The sequence below is a fragment of the Dipodomys spectabilis genome, unplaced genomic scaffold (genome assembly GCF_019054845.1).
Source record: "Dipodomys spectabilis isolate Male_0828 unplaced genomic scaffold, ASM1905484v1 ptg000009l, whole genome shotgun sequence".
Classification (NCBI taxonomy): Eukaryota; Metazoa; Chordata; class Mammalia; order Rodentia; family Heteromyidae; genus Dipodomys; species Dipodomys spectabilis.
In genome coordinates, this window is record NW_024870686.1 from 29,033,532 (window position 1) to 29,054,312 (window position 20,781).

At 42.9% G+C, this 20,781-nt stretch overlaps 1 non-coding gene across 1 annotated transcript; it reads right to left on the bottom strand.

The window, feature by feature from the left end:
- Positions 1-6,457: 6,457 nt before the first annotated feature.
- Positions 6,458-6,563, bottom strand: LOC122127794. Its single transcript, XR_006151287.1, has one exon. It is a non-coding gene; the product is annotated as a U6 spliceosomal RNA (small nuclear RNA).
- Between the last annotated feature and the right edge of the window lie 14,218 nt (positions 6,564-20,781).

Consider the following 20,781-nt stretch of genomic DNA (forward strand, 5'->3'; position numbering starts at 1 on the left):
ATCAGATTGACATTAGCTTTTTTTTTGGAGGGGGGGTCCGATCGTGGGGCCTGAACTCTGGGCCTGGGCGCTATCCCTCAGCTCTTCAGCTCAAGGCTAGCGCTCTACCACTTGAGCCACAGCACCACTTCCGGCTTTTTTCTTTTTGCTTATGTGGTGCTGAGGAATCGAACCCAGGGCCTCAGGCATGCAAGGCAAGTGCTCTACCACTGAGCCACCTTCCCAGCCCCACCATTACCTTTTGAAGCAGGAAGAATTCACATCAGAAAAAAAAAGTGTGATTTAGTAGCATTAATGGACCAAAGAAAAATAATTATACAATTATCTAAATCAATAAATTGCAAAAAGGATCTGGAAATGTTTCACAGCTGCTGATGGCCCTGGTGCTGATGACATCCTTAATGGTCATATGCAAATCTTTGGCAAATATTTGGTGGCGGCATTGCCTTTATGTATGCTCACACCTGTAATCCTAGCTGCTCAGGAGGCTGAGATCAGAGGATCATGGTTCAAACGCAGCCCAGGCAGAAAGTCCATGATAGTCTGATCTCTAATTAGCCAGCAAAAAGCTGAAAGTGAAGCTATGGCTCAAGTTGTAGAGTGTCAGTCTAGAGCAAAGAAATAACTAAATGAGAACTCAAAGTCCTGCGTAGTCACACACACACACACACACACACACAGAGGAATGCCTACTTGTATTTCTGTTTAACATAGTCTTTGTGGCGCCCTGCCTAGACAGCATAAATAGAAGCACAAAAATTAAGATGTGTAAGTACTGGAAAGGAAGAGTCTAAGCCGCCATTATTGTATATAATACAAATAGAAAATAAATGACAACATCATTACTGGAAGTTTTAGCACTGCTATTAGTTTTAAATTGATACGCTTTGGTTACTAGACATATAATTCATTCATTTTTTTAAATAAAAATTCTTTATATTAGAGAAAACAATACTTCAAAAATATTTTTTAAAATGAGGCTGAAACTGAACACTGGTGGCTCACACCTGTAATCCTAGCTATTCAGAAAGCTGAAATCTGAGGATCATGGTTCAAAGTCAGCCCAAGCAGAAAAGTCTGTGAGACTCTTATCTCCAATTAACCACCAGAAAACTGCAAGTGGCACTGTGGCTCAAAGGGGTAGAGCGCTACTCTTGAGCAGAAGAGCTTGGAGACAGTGTCCAGGCCTTAAGTTCAAGCCCCACAACCACCACCAACAACAACAAAATAATAATAATTAAATTAAAATTAAATAAATAAAAATAAAAGTTAGGCTGGGTATGGTGGTACCTGCCTGTAATCTCAGCCTTGGGAACAATGAGGTCAGCTTGAGCTACATAGTAAGACCCTGTCAATATTAGTGGAAATGTTGCAGTGACCCTCTTCCCCTGCAAAACTAATGTCGCTAATAAAAATTAGAGAAAACTTTACAAAAATCAGGATATCATTCACAACTATAATAAATCTGTGAGACATATGAGAATTAACAAAGAGCACACAAGGCATAGTACAAATTTGTAAGTGTTCTATTTGTACCTAATAATGAATGTAGAAATTAATTACAATAAATGGAGATAAATGTTTGGTTGTGACAATGTAATTTTATACATATGAAAATTTTCCCTAAATAAACTTAAACATTTAAGGCAACTTCAGTAGAAATTTCAGTTGCATTTTTTAATGAGAAAGTAAAACTTCTACTAAAATATTTACATGAAAGCATAAAGATCCAATAAATGGAACGCCATCCTCTATTGAAAACAAAAATTACAGATGTTAAAAAATGAATCCATTTAAAAACATAATGTTTGGTGCATGAACATGATATAAATCCTTGGTCAAGTGCTGGTGGCTCACACTTGTAATCCTAGCTACTCAGGAGGCTGAGATCTGAAGATGGAGGTTCACAGTCAGCACTGACAGGAAAGCCTGTGAGACTCTTATCTCCAACCAACCACCCAAAAGCCCGAAGTAGGGCTGTGGCCCAAGAGGTAGAGTGTTAGCCTGAGCAAGAAAGCTCAAGTACAGCACCCAGGCCGTGCAGGCAAGCCCCAGGACCAGTGTGCACATGCGTACACACACACACACACACACACACACACACAAACACACACACACACACACACACACACACCAATTACATGCCTAGAGTCCCACTTTCCTGGCTTTCAAAACCAGATGAATTATTTATGTAATAATTAAATACAGAAAAACATCCATTGAGTTTACTTGTTAGAATAGCACAAAAGGAAACACATCCTAATGGTTAGTTCCTTTGTCCTGCCTACAAACATTGCCTATGCACATTGAAAATGTAACTATATGAATCTTGGCTGGTTTCAGGATATTGTTCAATTCAGGAATCCTCTCTCTAAATAAACTACACTGAGTTTTTAAAAATCCTAATTAGGTGAAGGAGAGGATGAATAAGTATCTCAATTTCTTTATTTATTTAAATTTATTATTTATTTGCCAGACCTGGGGCTTAAACTCAGGGTCTAGGAGCTATCCCTTAGCTTTATTTACTCGAGGCTGAAGTTCTACCACGTGAGTCACAGTTCCACCAGCTTTTTGGCAGTTAATTAGAGATAAGTGTCTCATGAACTTTCCTGCCTGAGCTGGCTTCAAATCTGGATCTTCAGATCTGAGTTTCCTAAGTAGCTAGGATTACAAGTATAAGCCACTGGCACCCTGCTAGGTATTTTTAGTTTCCTTAAGAGGTTATTGGAATTTATATATGCATATATGATTTAGGTACGTTTATGAAAGTGACCACTTTTTATCTGCAGACCAGCACACATTTGGTATCAGAAGAATAGCAATTTAGGTGTGTTCTGTTTCAGGGTTAATGCACTACAGTTTTATTCAACCTGTTCATGAGTTTAATTGCCTTCTGTTATTATTTTTTATGCAAAAAATTTAGCCAGACACAAGTGAATCAAAGCAATTGCATATAGCCTGCTTTCCTTCAAATGAGAACAGGTCTAGCCAAATTCCAATGGCTCACGTCTATCATTCTAGCTACTCAGGAGGCTGAGATCTGAGGATCGCCATCTGAAGCCAGGCAGGCAGAAAAATCTGTGAAACTGATCTCCAATTATCCAGCAAAAGGATGAAGTGGAGGCATGGTTTAAGTGGCAGAACTTTGAGCAAAGGTAAAGGACAGTGTTGTGAGTTCAACCCCCAGTATTGGCACAAAATAACAATTTAACAATTTTTTTTCAAAAAGAGAACCAAGAATTTGTTTATCTGCTGTTAATAATTTATAACTGTCTATTGATCCCAATTATCATGGTGTGCTGGCTGCGCAGATTGATTTTGTGGTTTTCTTTCTGAAGGAGGTTCATCTGGACCCACATATGGTGGAAGAAATTCCAGAATGCTTGGGCTGAATATCAAAAAAGAAAAAAAAATAATTTGTAAGAATTCAAAAGCTTAAAGACATCATGGTAAGTAGGACCCAGGCTAACTAATAATCTTTACTGCTTTCCTTCCTGCTCCCCGCGCTGCTACCTGCAGTCCTTTCCTCAGGCTGGCTTCTCTACCCGCCTAACATCAGGTACCTACCAATGCATCTTTGCTTTGCTTTGCTTCCTTTAGTGTGCCACTACTGGGGCTTGAACTCAGGGCCTCAAACTCCCCCTTGGCTTTTTCTGCTCAAGACTAGTGCTCTACCACTTGAGCCACACCTCTTCTCCCAACTTTTTCTAGTTAATTGGAGCTACGTCTACTGGATTTGTCTGCCCTGGCTGACTTTATCTGGTATCCTCAGATCTCAGCCTCTTCGGGAGCTAGGATTACAGAGGAGAGGTCACTAGCCATCTGTAGCATTTATTTTTGAGTTAAAAAAAAAGTTACAACTTGATCTTTTTTTTTCCCCTTTCTCAAGATACAGGTACAGACACCTTTGGAAAGTTTGCATTCTTTTTTAACAGAGAACAATATGGGAGAAAAACAAAACAAAACTGGACACTGAAGTGGATCAGATTGTTTTATACCACGGTTAGAAGGAAACCAAATAACATCAGAAAAGATGCTACTCAAATGACTGTGGCCAGAACCACAGTAATTGTAGTAACTGAAGTAATTTGGAGTGCGCCTGAGACCTTTATTTTCAATTAGCCACCCAGAAATCCAGAAGGAGAGCTGTGGCTCAAGTGGTAGAGCACCAGCTTTGAGTACAAAAAGCTAAGGGACAGTGCCCAGGCCCTGAGTTCCAGCCCCAGTGCACAAAAATCCATCTATAAATCAACCAAAAATTATTTGCTTAAAAAGAGCAAAGAATTCATGTTAATCTTCTCCACTTATGTCTGCTTAAATTCCTTTTGTCTTGTTCTATTAATGAAACTTCTTTTTCCACTTTGGTTAATTTTAATATGTCATATTGCATATTACTACATTGAACCACATCTCTTAATAAATCTTTTAAATCTCTTACTTTTTATGTTGTTCCCCAAGACCTCATATTTTCAGATCCCTCCCTCCCTCCCTCCCTCCCTCCCTTCCTTCCTTCCTTCCTTCCTTCCTTCCTTCCTTCCTTCCTTCCTTCCTTCCTTCCTTCCTTCCTCTCTCCCTCCCTCCCTTCCTCCCTCCTTCCCTTTCTTCCTTCCTTCTTTCCTTCTTTTCAGAAGGCTGAAATCTGAGGATTACCATTCAAAACCAGTTCCTGCAGTCTGTGAGACTCTTATCTCCAATTAACCACCAAAAAGCTCAATTGGTTACAATATCAGCCTTGAGCAAAAAAACTTGAAGCCCTGACTTCAAGCCCCAATATCAGCCCCCATCCCCAAAAAAAGGTTGAAAAAAGTAGTGTGTACATCACAGATCTGCTGTGTAGTAGATAGAAAACAAATAAAGGAACCAGGCACTGGTGGTTCATTCCTATAATCTTAGCTACTCAGGAGGCTGAGATTTGAGGATCAAGATCCAAAGCCAGCCCTGGGAAGGAAAGTCTGTGAGACTCTTATCTCTAATAAACTACTCAGAAAAAGCCAGAAGTGGTGCTGAGGCTAAAGTGGTAGACTGCTAGCCTTAAGTAAAAGAAGCTCAAGAACAGCACCCAGGTCCTGAGTTCAAGCCCCAGGACTGGCACCAAAAAAAAAAAAAAAGAAAGAAAGAAAGAAAGAAAGAAAAAGCAAAAGCAAATGAAAGATCTGAATCAAACGTTGGCCATGGTGGTTTCCTCTCAGAGGGAATTGGGAGCTGTCCAAGAGCCCTCTCCTCTAAACTTCTGTATTGTCTGAAGCATTTCCAATGCTTATCGATGTAGCATTTGCATAATTTTAAAAACAGAGGAAAGGGAGAAGAAAAACAGGGAACTTCTGTAAAATCAACAACATTTTTGACAGATGGTCTAACAGAACTATCCGAGGGGAGAAAACAAAGCCCACAAGCATTAGGAAAATAACAAGGAAAAAAATATCAGTTAATTTAGAAAATACTAAGGAAAGGAAAGGAGAGGCAAGAAAAAAAAACCTAAGTAATTAAAATTTTAAAAATGACAAGCAGCAGATCAGAAAGACCTTGAGAACTGTTCTCTGTGACCATAACCTATTAGAGCTGTGATTTAGGAAGATCATTTTGTCAAAACTGGAGCATCACGAATCTCTTACAGCTCTATTTTGGAGCGCCTGAGAGGCATCGTTACACTTCAACCCCCAAGAGGAAATCATCAGGAGCCAACAGAGATTTAAATATCCTCCGAGACAAGTGTTTTGCTTGCCAAGTTTTAGGGAGCCAGGATTCACTTATGATGAACCAAGAATGCTGAGCAGAGAATGGATTCTCAAGATCAAGGCAGAGACCAAAGTGGTATCTGCAAGTCAGATTTTTATTTAAAATTGAGCTTTTTTTTTTGGGGGGGGGGGGGTGGGTCCGGTCATGGGGCCTGAACTCTGGGCCTGGGCGCTGTCCCTCAGCTCTTCAGCTCAAGGCTAGCGCTCTACCACTTGAGCCACAGCGCCACTTCTGGCTTTTTTCTTTTTGCTTATGTGGTGCTGAGGAATCGAACCCAGGGCCTCATGCATGCAAGGCAAGCGCTCTACCACTGAGCCACCTTCCCAGCCTGAGCTTATTTTTTTAAATATTGTTGTATTGTTATTTCTAAGGAGTTATACATAGGGGTTACAATTCTATGAGCCGGGTAACGAGTACATTTCTATTTGAACATTGTTACCTCCTCTTTCATTTCTCCTACTTTTTCCCCTCCTGACTCCCTTCACTCTCAAAATGTAAAGTTCATTTCCAACATAGTGTCTAGTATCACTTCTAAATTGGTCCACTCTTTGTCCCACTGTTTCTGTATTTCCCCTTCCCTTCTCCAAATCAGATAAACTTACATGCAAGACAAAAAGGACAGAAATCAAAACCAGTGATTAAAAAGGCATAAGCAAAGGGAAAACAAGAAAGAAAAAAAGAACTGCAAAAAGTACAATTAAAAAAACACTTGTTTCCATTTAAAAATATGGAATGCTTCATGAATTCGCGTGTCATCCTGTGCAGGGGACATGCTAATCTTCTCTGCATCATTCCAATTTGAGTATATATGCTGCTGAAATGAACAGCAGACCTTTATTTTCAATTAGCCACCAAGAAAGTCAGAAGGAGAGCTGTGGCTCAAGTGGTAGAGCACCAGCCTTGAGTGAAAAAGCTAAGGGACAGTGCCCAGGCCCTGAGTTCCAGTCCCAGTACCTGCACAAAAATCCATCAACCAACCAACCAATCAATTGCATATCCACCAGCAGCTCTCTGGATATTAAGCTGTCCATATTTAGGAGCTTACCTTAGCCTCACACATTTTCTAGTAGCTCATAAAACTCTTTCTCACACACAATCTTTGCTGGTTGTCATCACAAGCCTGAGCTTGATACTATTGGTCTTAATATATGAGCTGAAGAAACAAACTTCCATGGAGCAGAGCCACAGTTTCCACAATGAAGACCATAGCAGATGCAAATCTGTGCCTCTGACTCACATGTTCCCTGCCATATTAATTGTCCAGGCAGAGATAGATTGTATATTTCATCTTTCCCTGAATATTGTATAAGTAGATAGTTTGGACAGAACAGATCTAGGGTAGATAGTATTATAAAGTAAACTTTAAGAAGCATATCAAAGCTAGACAATAGTGGATCATGCTTATGATCCTGGCTACTCACAAGGCTGAGAGCTGAGGATCATTGTTCCAAGCTAGCCTGGACAGAAAAATCTGCAACACTCTTATTTCCAATTAACCACCAAATGAGCTGTGACTCAAATGGTAGAGTGGTGGACTTGAGCAAACAAGGGCCCTGAGTTCAAGCCCCAGGACTGGCACTGAAAGGAAAAAATGGAAGGAAAGAAGGAAGGAAGGAAGGAAGAAAGGAAGAAAGGAAGAGAGGGAGGGAACCAATGGCTCACGCCTATAATCCCACCTACTTAGGAGGCTGAGATCTGAGGATTGTGGTTCAAAGCCAGCCTGGACAGGGAAGAGACTCTTATCTCAAATTAATCACCAGAAAACTGGAAGTGGAGCTGTGCCTCAAAGTGGTGGAGCACTAGCTTTGGGCAAAAGAAGCTCAGGGACAGTGCCCAGGCCCTGAGTTCAAGCCCCACGACTGACAACAAAAGAAAAAGAAAAAAGGAAAAAAGCATCAAAGCCTACATTTAAGATATACCCCACATTTAAAGAACAGGAGGCCTGGGTTTGTAGTTCAGTGCTAGAATGCTCGCCTAGTAAGCATGAGGCCCTGGGTTCAATCCCCAGCCCTTGGTGACTGAGGGAAAACTTTAATGAAGAAGCTAAAACAAAAGAAGTAGACCAAGAAAATAGTGTCTCAGATCTCATGCTGAGACAAAGTGGTAGTGCCTGCCTATAATCCCCGCACTCGGGAGGCTGAGGCAGGAGGATCTGCAGTTGGAGGCCATACACAATAAATACTGGAGTGATAGTAATGTCTGTATCATTTAAAACAGTTGAGAGTATTTCATTGTATTGTTAAGCCTTAATTTACTTAGTTATTTAAGTCACCTCAAAGATGATATTTTCAATTTTTTTCCCTTTGGGTTATTTGATATAGGGTTTCACTGTGTCTCCAGGTAACCTCAAATCTGCTATCTTCCTGCCTGAGCCTCTCAAATGCTAGGATTACAGGTGTGTATTACTAATGTTTGACCTGACATTTGATAATGAAACAATGTCGTAACAAATATCCTCATGCATGGGTTTCTTTTTTTTTTTTTTTTTTTTTTTTTTTTTTGTCGGTCGTGGGGCTTGAACTCTGGGCCTGGGCGCTGTCCCTCAGCTCTTCAGCTCAAGGCAAGCGCTCTACCACTTGAGCTACAGCGCCACTTCCGGTTTTCTGGTGGTTTATTGGAGATAGGAGTCTCACGGTCTTTCCTGCCCGGGCTGGCTTTGAACCGCGATCCTCAGATCTCAGCCTCCTGAGTAGCTAGGATTACAGGCGTGAGCCACCAGCGCCCGGCAGCATGGGTTTCTTTTATTGTGATAAATATCTTTTTAAAAAAATTGAAAGTGGGGCTGGGAAGGTGGCTCAGTGGTAGAGCATTTGCCTTGCATGCATGAGGCCCTGGGTTCGATTCCTCAGCACCACATAAGCAAAAAGAAAAAAGCTGGAAGTGGTGCTGTGGCTCAAGTGGTAGAGCGCTAGCCTTGAGCTGAAGAGCTGGGGGACAGCGCCCAGGCCCAGAGTTCAGGCCCCACAATTGACACTCAATCAATCAACAATTTTTAAAATTAAAAAAAAATTGACATATGAACTCTTGAATTTGTTGTGCCCAGGTCACAGGGCCCCCACCAAGAAGACCACCGAGAGTCAGACTTTCCAGCTGTTTTAAGGTTTTATTTAGACGGGCTGCAGCTTGGGCCTGGTCCTACACTCCGACACAGCGGAGCCTAGGAGGAGAGCCCCGAGCTACAGATTTGCAGGGCTATAAAGGCTCACAACCAACCAGGTGTTTGGAGCACCACGTGTTGCTCTGCTAGACAGAATTTGCTGATCTTAAACAAGCAACAAGTGGTCACTGCCTCAAAACTTTAACCCTTCAGAATTTACATCTAGAAAGTTGGTGCCAATCTCCCCGCCCCGCTTATTCGCAGAACCTGAGCACCCATTTCAACACTTGCGCATCAATAATGAATAATAATCCATTTCTTAACAGGCAGATTGCTGACAATACCAATGGGTTTTGCTTTATTATTATTTTTTACGAGTTTAATTACTAATGAGATTGTATAATTTTAAGGTTTTATTTTATTTTACTTTTTGGTTATCTGCTTTTTGGAGAATACGGTGTGAATCCTTTGGAGGCTGAACAGCAGCAAACACCAGAGCCTGTTTTTAAGGATTGCTAGATCCTCAGACCTGCGGCTTTGTTCTGTACCCTTCCCACCCATGCTGGTAGGGAAGCATTGGGTTTCCTCTCCTCAGAGTTCTTCATTATTTAAAGGATGGGATGGAAAACTAGCGGATATCTGAGATGTCAGGAACAGAGCCTCTGTTATCTCTTCCTGAGAGATAATTTCTAGTCCTTCCTCACAGTTCATCCGAAGGCTGCTCTGAATACACCACAGATTATGTATTTTCCTACTAGATATGAAGATGTTCCTTTGCTTCAAACTTGCAAGAATACATTAGATATGAAGCGTTAACTGGAAGTAATTTTCAAACAAGGCAGTCAGTGTACTTCTTTTTCTTGCTAGTGGCTAAGAGAGAAAACTAAGAATCTCAAACTTTGTTTAGATGGATGAGACTTTGAAGATGGCAGGCAGGGATGTGCAGAGCTGGAATCCCAGCCTGCATTACATAAATGCTCAATAAAGCAAAAATAACTTTAAAGATCGCTGCAGTAGAAAACCTTTCCATTGCTCACATTTCTCTTCTGGGACTTCTTTCCTGCTTCTCGTGGGTGAAGTGTACATGAATGATCAGGGATGGAGTGATCTGCTCCAAACAACCGCCTTGAAATGAGCCACCCCAGTCCTTGCAGATGGAAAAGTCTTTCCTAGCTGGATGGACCTGAAGGCAAAGAAAAGATTGGACACTTGCCTAGTATGTGCAAAGCCCAAGGTTCAGTCCCTGGGACCAGGGAGAGACAGACAGACAGACAGACAGACAGACAGACAGGGAGGAAGGAAGGAAGGAAGGAAGGAAGGAAGGAAGGAAGGAAGGAAGGAAGGAAGGAAGGAAGGAAGGGAGGGAGGGAAGGAGGGAGGGAGGGAGGAAGGAAGGGAGGGAGGGACGGAGGGAGGTAAGGAAGGAAGGAAGGAGGGAAGGAGCGAGGGAGGGAGGGAAAGACAAGGAAAGGAAGAGAAGGGAAAGGAAAGGAAAGGGAAGGAGAGAAAGAAAGGAAGAAAGGAAGAAAAGATATTTAGCAGCCACTTGTTTTCTTTGATCACATGGCTGTTGAAAGAAAAAGCAAAGCATAGTCATCAAGTAGAAAGAAGGTAGCAAATAAATTATAGAAGATACTTCTTTCTTTATGATGGTGTTGCAGGCTTGAGTTCTCCATCTCTTCTCTCCTCTCTTTTTCCCTCCTTTTCTCTTCTTTTTTTGGGGGGGGAGGGTAGGTGGGGGGCTTGAACTCAGGGCCTGGGCCCTGTCCATAAGCTTTTGTGTTCAAGGTTATGACTTGAGCCGTAGCTCCACTTCCAGCTTTTGGGTGGTTAATTGGAGGTTAATCAGTGTCTCAATGATTTTTTTTTTTTTTGCCCAGGCTGGCTTTGATCTTGGATCCTGAGATCTCAGCCTTCTGAGTAGCTAGAATCACAGGCATGAGCCACAGGCCCCCAGCCTCTCCTGTCTTCTACCTCTCAATCTCTCCTCCCTCTCTCCTCTTCCTGTGTCCCCTCCCTTCTCCTGCCTTCTTTTCTCTTCCTCTCTCTTCCTGCCCTTCCCCTCCTCCTCTTCTTCCCTTCTTCTTTCTCTTTCTTCCATTCCATTTTTCTCCCTTTCTCCCTTGCTCCCTTTCTCTCTTCCCTTTTTCCCTCCACTCATCCATCCCTCTTACTGCTAGCTAGAATTCATGTTCACTGCTTGAAATTCTAAATAACACAAGCACTCAAACCCCTTTTTCTACCACCCTCAGTGAAAATAATGCACTTATTATTTCAAACTGGAAAAGGTCATATTCTCTCTCCTCCTGACCTTTGCCCATCTGCTTTCTTTTCTTCAGCAGAATAAAATACTTGCAAACCATTTACTACTAAAGGATTATATTAACTTTAAATCTGAGCAGTTCAATTAATAAATATAGTCATTTAATTGTAGGAAAATGTTATTATATGATTCCCTTGGGTATTCTTCATGTCCAAAAAGAATTCTAAAGCTGGGTACCAAAGCTCACTCCTGTAATCCCAGCTGATAAGAAGGCTAAGATCTGAGGATCACGGTTCAAAGCCAGCATGGGAAGCAAAGTCCCTGAGACTCTTTTTTTTTTTTTTTTTTTTTTATTTTATTTGAGAACATACTGTACAGAGGGGTTACAATTACATGGGCAGGATAATGCATACATTTCTTACCAAGCATTGCAGCCTCCTCCTTTGTTTACCCTTCACCTCCCTTCCCAGCCTCCCCCCTCCCCCCAACCCAATCATACCCCCCCTCCCCCCCCAACACCGACATTGTAAAGCTGGTTTTGACATGACATTTTGTACTTCTCATTGTTACAACAGCCATGAGACTCTTATCTCCAATAAACCACCAGAAAACCAGAAGTGGTGCTGTGGCTCAAGTGGTAGAGCACTCACCTTGAGCTGAAGATCTGAAGGCTAGTGCCGACCACGCCCAGGCCCAGAGTTCAAGCCCCAGGACTGACCGGAAAAAAAAAAAAAGAATTCTAAGACAGGAGGGAGGCTCTAGGAGAAGAAAAGACACTGTATGAAAGGAAATGTACTCATTATCTGACTCCTATAATTGTATTCCCTCTGTCCATCACCTTTGTAATAACAATAAAGTAAATAACAATAAAGTAAATAATAACAATAAAGTAAACAATAAAGTGCCACTTCCGGCTTTTTTTTCTGCTTATGTGGTGCTGAGGAATCGAACCCAGGGCCTCAGGCATGCAAGGCAAGCGCTCTACCACTGAGCCACCTTCCCAGCCCAGTAAATAATTTTTTTAAAGTTCTAACTCTTCTAGAGGATATTCCAATCTATTTGTCACAACTCAACGTAGTGAGCATGTTTTCAAACAATTGAAAGACTTGTTTATTAAAACTCCTACCCTAGGGGCTGGGAATGTGGCTCAGTGGTAGAGTGCTTGCCTAGCATGCTTGAAGCCCTGGGTTCAATTCCTCAATACCACATATACAGAAAAAGCCAGTAGTGGTGTTGTGGTTCAAGTGGTAGAGTGCTAGCCTTGAAGAAGCTCAGGGACAGTGCCCAGGCCCTGAGTTCAAGCCCCAGGACTGGAAAAAAAAGTTAAATAAATAAATGGAACTCCAGGAAATGAAAACAAGAGGGGTTTTTTTTTGTTGTTGATTTAAAAAAAACACTTTAATTTTCTTTAAAGATACTGCATACTGCACAGAGCGGTTACAGTTACATCAGCAAGGTACTGAGTACACTTGTTGTTGGGCATTGTTATCTCTCCTTCCCTCCTGTACCTCCCCCACTACCCCTGCTCCAAAGTTGTAAGGTTCATTTCCAACATAGTGTCTTGAGTGTATCATTATTGCAATGGGCCATCCTGTGTCCTTGTTTCAACATTTTGTTATTCCCCTTCCCATCCCCAAATTAGATAAATGTATATACAAGATGCAAGGTGCCAAAATCAAACATAGTGACAAAAGATATGCCAAGGATGAAGAACATACAAAAGACACGAAGAAAAACAATCACATAGTACATTAAAAACAACTACTACAAAGGAAAACCTCCTGTGTCCATATCTTGGGGTTCATTTCACTTAGCATCATCTTACGTGGTCATATGTACATAGCTTTTGAGCTTTTGTGCTCATTTGATAAGATTATCCTAGACATACACTAGTTATTGAAAATAAGAGAAACCATGGGACATATTTCTTTGGGTCTGGCTTACTTGATTTAAGATGATATTTTTTCAAGTCTTTCCATTTCCTAACAAATGGGGTGGTATCATTCTTTCTGATAGAAGCATAGAATCATATATATATATATATATATATATATATATATATATATAAAATCACTTTTTTTTTTTGGTCGGTCGTGGGGCTTGAACTCTGGGCTTGGGTGCTGTCCCTGTGCTCTTCAGCTCAAGGCGAGTGCTCTACTGCTTGAGCCACAGTGCCACTTCTGGTTTTTGAGTGGTTTATTGGAGATAAGAGTCTCATCGAGGGCTGGGAAGGTGACTCAGTGGTAGAGTGCTTGCCTTGCATGCATGAGGCCCTGGGTTCAATTCCCCAGCACCACATAAGCAAAAAGGAAAAAAGCTGGAAGTGGCACTGTGACTCATGTGGTAGAGCACTAGCCTTGAGCTGAAGAGCTGTGGGACAGCGCCCAGGCCCAGAGTTGAGGCCCACAACTGGACCCCCACCCCCCCAAAAAAAAAAACAAAGAGTCTCATCAACTTTCCTGCCTGGGCTGGCTTTGAACCGGGATCCTCAGATCTCAGCCTCCTGAGTAGCTAGGATTACAGGTGTGAGCCACCAGCACCCAGCTAGTCACGTTTTCTTTATCCATTCATCTACTGAGGGGCATCTGGACTGGCTTTGAACCACAATCCTCATATCTTAGCCTCCTGAGTAGGGATTACAGGCGTGAGCCTCTGGTACCCAGCTAGCTTGCTTCTTCCAAACAGATGTTGCAGGAGCTCCTGCCATACGGATAGAAAGTTTCTGCTTGCATCATACTTGCTGATATGCCATTGGCCAAAGAGTCTGTGAGAAAGGATTACACTAGAGATGTATGGTTCTCTGAAATAAGGTCTATCATAATCTCTTGAGCACCTTTCCTACATTCACGCTGCAGATAACTTCTCACTCTACTTAACGGCTCTTATTCATCACCTCCTACATCCTCCAACTTTTTCTTCCTGTGTATTCTTCCTATCAGTGTGTAGGTGACTTACATATATTTCTTCTTTTTTATTTTTAAATATTTTATTGCTATTATAAAGGTGATGGACATAGGGGTTTTAGTTGTCTTTCTTCTCAAAATAACAAGAGCCAAGGGCTGGTGGCTTATGCCTGTAATCCTAGCTACTCGGGAGATTCTCTGTTCAAAGCCAGCCCCAGCAGGAAAGTTTGTGAGACTCTTATCTCTACTTAACCACAGGAAAATTAGAAGTGGAACTGTGGCTCAAATGGGTAGAGCACTAGCCTTGAGCAAAAAGAACTCAGATACAGCTCCTGGGCCCTTAGTTCAAGCCCCACAACTGACAAAACAAAGCAAAACAAAATTATAAAAAAAAGAATAACAAACTCTACTCCAGTAAACATTTTCTCTCTCTCTTTGTTCTCCTTTACAACCAACTTTATGTTGTTGAGACTGCTAATTTTATTCAAAGCTATTTTGGGTTAAGTGGATACAGTGTCATATTTTTATTTCTATTTTAAAGGCAATAATATTGACAAATATTATTGACACAAAAAATTACACTTTTGAAGCCGGGCGCCAGAGGCATACACCTATAACCCTAGCTACTCAGGAAGCTGAGATCTGAGGATCATGGTTCAAGGCCAGCCCATGCAGGAAAGTCCACGAGACTCTTATCTCCAATTAATCACCAAAAAGCCAGAAGTGGCGCTGTGGCTCAAGTGGTAGAGCACTAGCCTTGAGCTGAAGAGCTGAGGGACAGCGCCCAGGCCCAGAGTTCAGGCCCCACGACCGACAAAAAAAAAAAAAATACACTTTTGAAATTCAGAAAAAGGATACTGGTACATATTTTTCTATGTCAGCAAAACAAAATTTGAGTTCTTTAGTCAGATGATAGACTTCAAACGAATATCAATGAGCTGGGTTTTCTTCCTTCTCTACACGTAACATATTTGAAATAGCATCGGAGTGATAACCTTTGTAGAAGTCCAATGTGGCACAAGGCCCTGAGTTCAAGCCCCAGTATCAACACAAATGCGCACATACCCATGCCATAGCCAACTTTTTCAATGACTGTCCATGCATCTCCATCTTGTAATTTTGTTGTTTCAAGGACAGGATGCTCCCTCCCACACAACTACACAGGAAGGTTTGGTCAAAGTTATTCACACTTTCCAGTTGCCAAACACAACAGAGATTCTTCTAGATTCTAAATTCCAAATTCCCAGGCATACGCCATGCGTCAGACCCAAAGCTGAAGGCAATGCCACCCTTCTCTAGACCATTCTAGCCCTGCGCCGGTGGCTCACACCTGTAACCCTAACTCTCAAGGAAGCTGAGATCTGAGGATCGCGGTTCAAAGCCAGCCCGGGCAGGAAAGTCTGTGAGACTCTTAATCTCCAATAAGCCACCAGAAAGCCGGAAGTGGCGCTGTGGCTCAAGTGGTAGAGCGCTCGCCTTGAGCTGAAGTGCTGAGGGACATGCCCTAGGCCCAGAGTTCAAGCCCCACAACCAAACACACACACACACACACCATTCTTTTTGTGATCCTTCATGACTAATAGCCACTCAGTTTCCTTTTCCTTTCTTTCTTTTTTCAACCCCTCACCCATCCAACAACAGCATAGCACCCACCCTCTCTCCTTTGGATGTCTGCCATCGGTGCTCTGACTTCCTGGAGATTCGATCTCATTCCCCCACGAACACACAAGACCCGTCCTGGGAAATACTGACTACGTCCACTTGTTTTAAAACCTTCTGTGAGTCGCCATTACCGGCAGGGTGAAGGGTCAGCTCTGACCTTGGATGACAGAAAGCTATCTCCTACATGGCGTCTGCCTCTTCTCAACCTTTCTCCCTAACCTCCGCCATCACTCCTTTCCTCTCTGCTGCCCCTCGACTTGTTCAGCATCCCTCCCCCCCCCCAGCAGACACAGACTCTGCTTCAGGGTTGCACTACCTGCTGGTTCTGCCACTCAGATGTGTGACCTCGAACGATTTCCAGATGCTCTATGTCTAGCTGCAAGGTCAGAATCGTAACAGTACGGATTTTGGAGCGTTGTGAGAATGAACTGTGACAATGGATCCATACTGCCTGGAATATAATAAATGCTTCATGAATGTTTACCATTATGACTCTCTAGTTATGTTACTGGTTTCGTTCTTTCCCTCCTTTTGAGACTTTTTCCCTCTCCCCTCTCCCCACTACAAGACTCCTTTCCACACCTCTGTGTTTCTCTGTTAAGGGTTCCACACTAAATAGTCATCAATTTCTTTTCTTCCTTCCTTCCTTCCTTCCTTCCTTCCTTCCTTCCTTCCTTCCTTCCTTCCTTCCTTCCTTTCTTTCTTTTCTTTCTTTCTTTCCTTCTTGGGGTGGGACTTGAACTCAGGGCCTGGGCACTGTCCCTGAGCTCTTTTTGCTCATCCTACCACTTTGAGCCTCAGCACCACTTCCGGTTTTCTGGTGGTTAATTGGAGGTTAAGAGTCTCATGGCCTCTCCTGCCCAGGCTTTGAAGTGTGATCCTCAGATCTCAGCCTCCTAAGTAGCTAGGCTTTCCAGTGTCCAGCTCTTGTTTATTTCTTTGGACCTCTCCTCGATTGGATGTTATATGGAAACAAGGGCCAGCTCTTTCTATTATGCTCCTAGGTTTCTTGATATGCTATGGGCTCTCCCTGTGACGGAATGAATTATGTTTCTCCAAAATTCATAGATTGAATTCACAGTCTTTAACAGCTCATTGTGTAGCTGTACTTGAAGGTAAGGTCCTGATGGGAGGCACTGGACTTATAATCAGGTCTTCACAGTGGTCCCTAATCCAACAACCTAGATAACAAAAGAAAATTTGCCAGGCACTAGTGGCTCCTGCCTATAATTCTATCTACTCAGGAGGCTGAGAGCTGAGGATTGTGGCTCGAAGCCAGCCCAGGCCTGCAAGTCTGTGAGACTCATCTCCAATTAAAAAGCCAGAAGCAGTGCAGTGTCTCTAGTGCTAATCTTGAACAAAAGGAGCTCAGGGATAGCACTCAGGCCCAGAGTTCAAACCTTAGCAGAAGAAGGAAAAGGAAAGAAGAAGGCAGAAGATGGAGGAGAAGGAGCAGGAGGCAGATGAGGCAGAGGAGAAGGAGAAAGAGAAAGAAGGTGGGGGGTGGGGGGAGGATGGGAAGGGATGGGAAGGGGAAACAAGGAGGAGGCTGCAATGCTTGATAAGAAATGTACTCATTATCTTGCCCATGTAATTGTAACCCCTCTGTACAGTATGTTCACAATAAAGAAATAAAAAAAGAAAGAGAAAGAAGGAGAAGAAGGAGGAGGAAGAGGAAAAGGAGGAGGAAGAAAAGGAGGAAGAGGAATAGGGAGGAAGAGGAGAAGAGGAGGAGGAAGAAAGGGAGGGAGGGAGGGAGGGAGGAAGGGAGGGAGGGAGGGAGGAAGGAAGGAAGGAAGGAGGGAGGGAAGGAAGGAAAGAAGGAGAAGAAGGAGGAGGAAGAGGAAAAGGAGGAGGAGGAAGAGGAGGAGGGGAGGAAGAGGAGAAGAGAAGGAGGAGGAAGAAAGGGAGGGAGGGAGGAAGGGATGGAGGGAGGGAGGGAGGAAGGAAGGAAGGAAGGAAGGAAGGAAGGAAGGAAGGAAGGAAGGAAGGAAGGAGGGAGGGAGGGAAGAAAAGAAGGAGAGAAACAATGGTTTGGAGACATGGCTCAGTGGGCCAGTGAGTGAAAGCATCAGGTACCCAGGTTAAGTCCCAGTCTGGGGCCAAAAAGAGAGAGAGAACATTTGGCTCAACCATTGAGGAGGCAGAGATTGAGAGAATCTCCAGTGAGGCCATTCAGGCAAATAGCAAGACAGTGAGTGGGACGGGGTGGCGTGCAATGACAATCCACGTTATCCAAGAGGCCGTAGGTAGGAGGCCCGCAGACCACGGGCAGCGCCAGGCAAAAACTTGAAACCTACCTAAAAAAACATTCCAAAGCAAGAAAGGACTGGAGCCCTGGCTTGAGTAGTAGAACATCTGACCAGCAAGCATAAGGCCCAAGCTCAAACAGCGGTATCCCAAAAGAAAAGAGAGAAACGCTTAGACAAAGACATTTACGTACACAAGGGGAGACAGAAAGATGGCCACGGCAACTCAAGCTGACTAAGGAGAACTCAAGTCTTCCATGACCTGGGTCTCAGACATTGAGCCTGCAGCACTGAAGGAACATACATTCCTATTGTTTAAATACTCATGGGCTAGAAAGGTGGCGTAGTGGTAGAGTACTTGCCTAGCAGGCAGGAAGCCCTGGGTTCGATTCCTCCATGCCACATAAACACAAAAAGCCAGAAGTGGTGCTGTGGCTCAAGTGGTAGAGCTCTACACTTGACAAAAGAAGCTCAAGGGCAGTGCCCAGGCTCTGTGTTCAAGCCCCAGGACTGGCATAAAATTTAAAAAAAAAATCAAACAATAAAATAAACACTCAGCCTATCTAGTATTTTGTATGACAATCATTCCTCTCCTAAAACACTAACACACTCAAATCTCACTAGCACGAGGCCCTGCAAACAAGAGGAGCTCAAAAAATATTCGTTCCATGAAATCAAATCATCCCATATTCTTCCAACCCTATGAGAAAACCTCTCAAAGCAATCCCTGGCGAGAACACTGCAGAAATGTGAAATCCAAAACTAAGTCTAAATATAAACACACCATGTTTCAAATCCTGGCAAAATCATTTTCCTCTCCTCCTCCTTTTAGAAACAGATGGCAGGAAATCTTAAAAGTCGCTTCATAAATAGACGGAGCACATGAGAACATGTACAATAGCCATAGTCCAAACAACTTTTGCTCCTGACGTGTCTCCTCAATTGCTGTTTAGTAAGGATTGAAAAAAGCCATCGGAATGGCTAAGAGCATCTATAACTAGACATCAGATATCCCCAAGTCTGTCAAGGCGCCAAATTTAGCAGGAAAATAGTGGGAGAAAAGGAAATCTTCTAATAATCAGTCAGATTCCCTGGAGGAAACAATTTTTATTCCATCCGTAACCATCTGGTAATAGACGACAGCCAGCCTGAAACCAAGCCACGGGAAATGACTCCTGCATTGTGATTCCAGCAGAATGTTCACATGCAAAGGGCATTTGCAAAAAAAAAAAAAAATGCAATGCCCTAAAATTTGCCCCCGATTTAAACATATGCTGGAAAAGATTAGTAGAATGAGCTGAAACTTAAAAAGTCTCAATGAAACAATTTAATGTTGCTCCCCATATAGTTTAGTGAAATTCTTTTTTAAAAATATTTCATGGTTCTACTCCAAGAACAGAAAACTCAAAGGCATAATTTTATTTTTCCTGGCAGTGCTGGGTTTTCAAATCAGCCTGTCATCCCAAACTATATGGGATGCTGAGGATGGGAAGATTGCTGGTCCAGGCAGGAAAATCCACAAGACTCCATCTCCACAGAAGGGAAGCTGAACGCGGCGGTGTGAGCCGTTGGTTTTCAGCAACTATCGGAAGCCTTAAAAAGCGAATCAAAGTCCAGGAATGTGTTTAGCAGGAAGTGAAACCCTATCTCAAAAATATGGGGCTCTAATGCCGGGCGCTGGTGGCTCACGCCTGTAATCCTAGCTACTCAGGAGGCTGAGATCTGAGGATCGCGGTTCAAAGCCAGCCCGGGCAGGAGAGATCGTGAGACTCCTATCTCCAATAAACCACCAGAAAACCGGAAGTGGCGCTGTAGCTCAAGTGGTAGAGCGCTGGCCTTGAGCTGAAGAGCTGAGGAACAGCGCCCAGGCCCAGAGTTCAAGCCCCACGACCGACCAAAAAAAAATATATATATGGGGCTCTATCAAGAAACTAACCCTCCCAAACCTAATTAACCTAAATCACTAACCCCTCCCAAACATAATTAACCAATCACTAACCCCTCCCAAACATAATTAACCAATCACTAACCCCTCCCAAACATAATTAACCAATCACTAACCCCTCCCAAACATAATTAACCAATCACTAAATGGGCACGGGAGCTAAGGAGAGACTTCTCTGAAGAAGGCGTGAGAATGGCAAAGGAAGACAGGAAACGCAACTTGGCGATTTCATCTCACCCTAGTTAGATGGGCCAACATTGTGAATGCAAACAACAACTCATATTGGTGGGGATGTGGGAAAAAGGAAGGAACCCTATTGCACTGTTGGTAGGAATGTGAACTAGTACAACCACTCTGGAGAGCAGGTCCTCAAAAACCTAGACAGATCTTCCCTATAACCCAACTACACCACTCCTGGGCATCTACCCTGAAGATCATGAGCCAGGACATGATAAAGACACCTGCACATCCAGATGCCCCACAATAACTGCGGTAGTTATACACAACAGAATTTTGCACAGCCATTAGAAAGAATAAAATAATGTCATTTGCAGGGAACTGGATAGACCTAGAACAAATCATGTTGTTGTTCAGAGAAACAAAGGTCACATGTTTTTCTCTCATATGCAGGAAGCTAGATCTAAAATACACTGGGACATGAGAAATTATACAGGATTCTAGATACTCACACACAGTGAGACCAAAGGATGATACTTTTTTTTTTTTTTTTTGCCAGTCCTGGGGCACTGTCCCTGAGCTCCTTTTTGCTCAAGGCTAGCACTCTACCACTTGAACCATGGCACCACTTCCAGCTTTTTCTGTTTATATGGTACTGAGGAATTGAACTCAGGGCTTCATGCATGTTAAGCAAGCACTCTACCACTGAGCTATATTCCCAGCCCCAGAGGATGATACTCTTTTTTTTT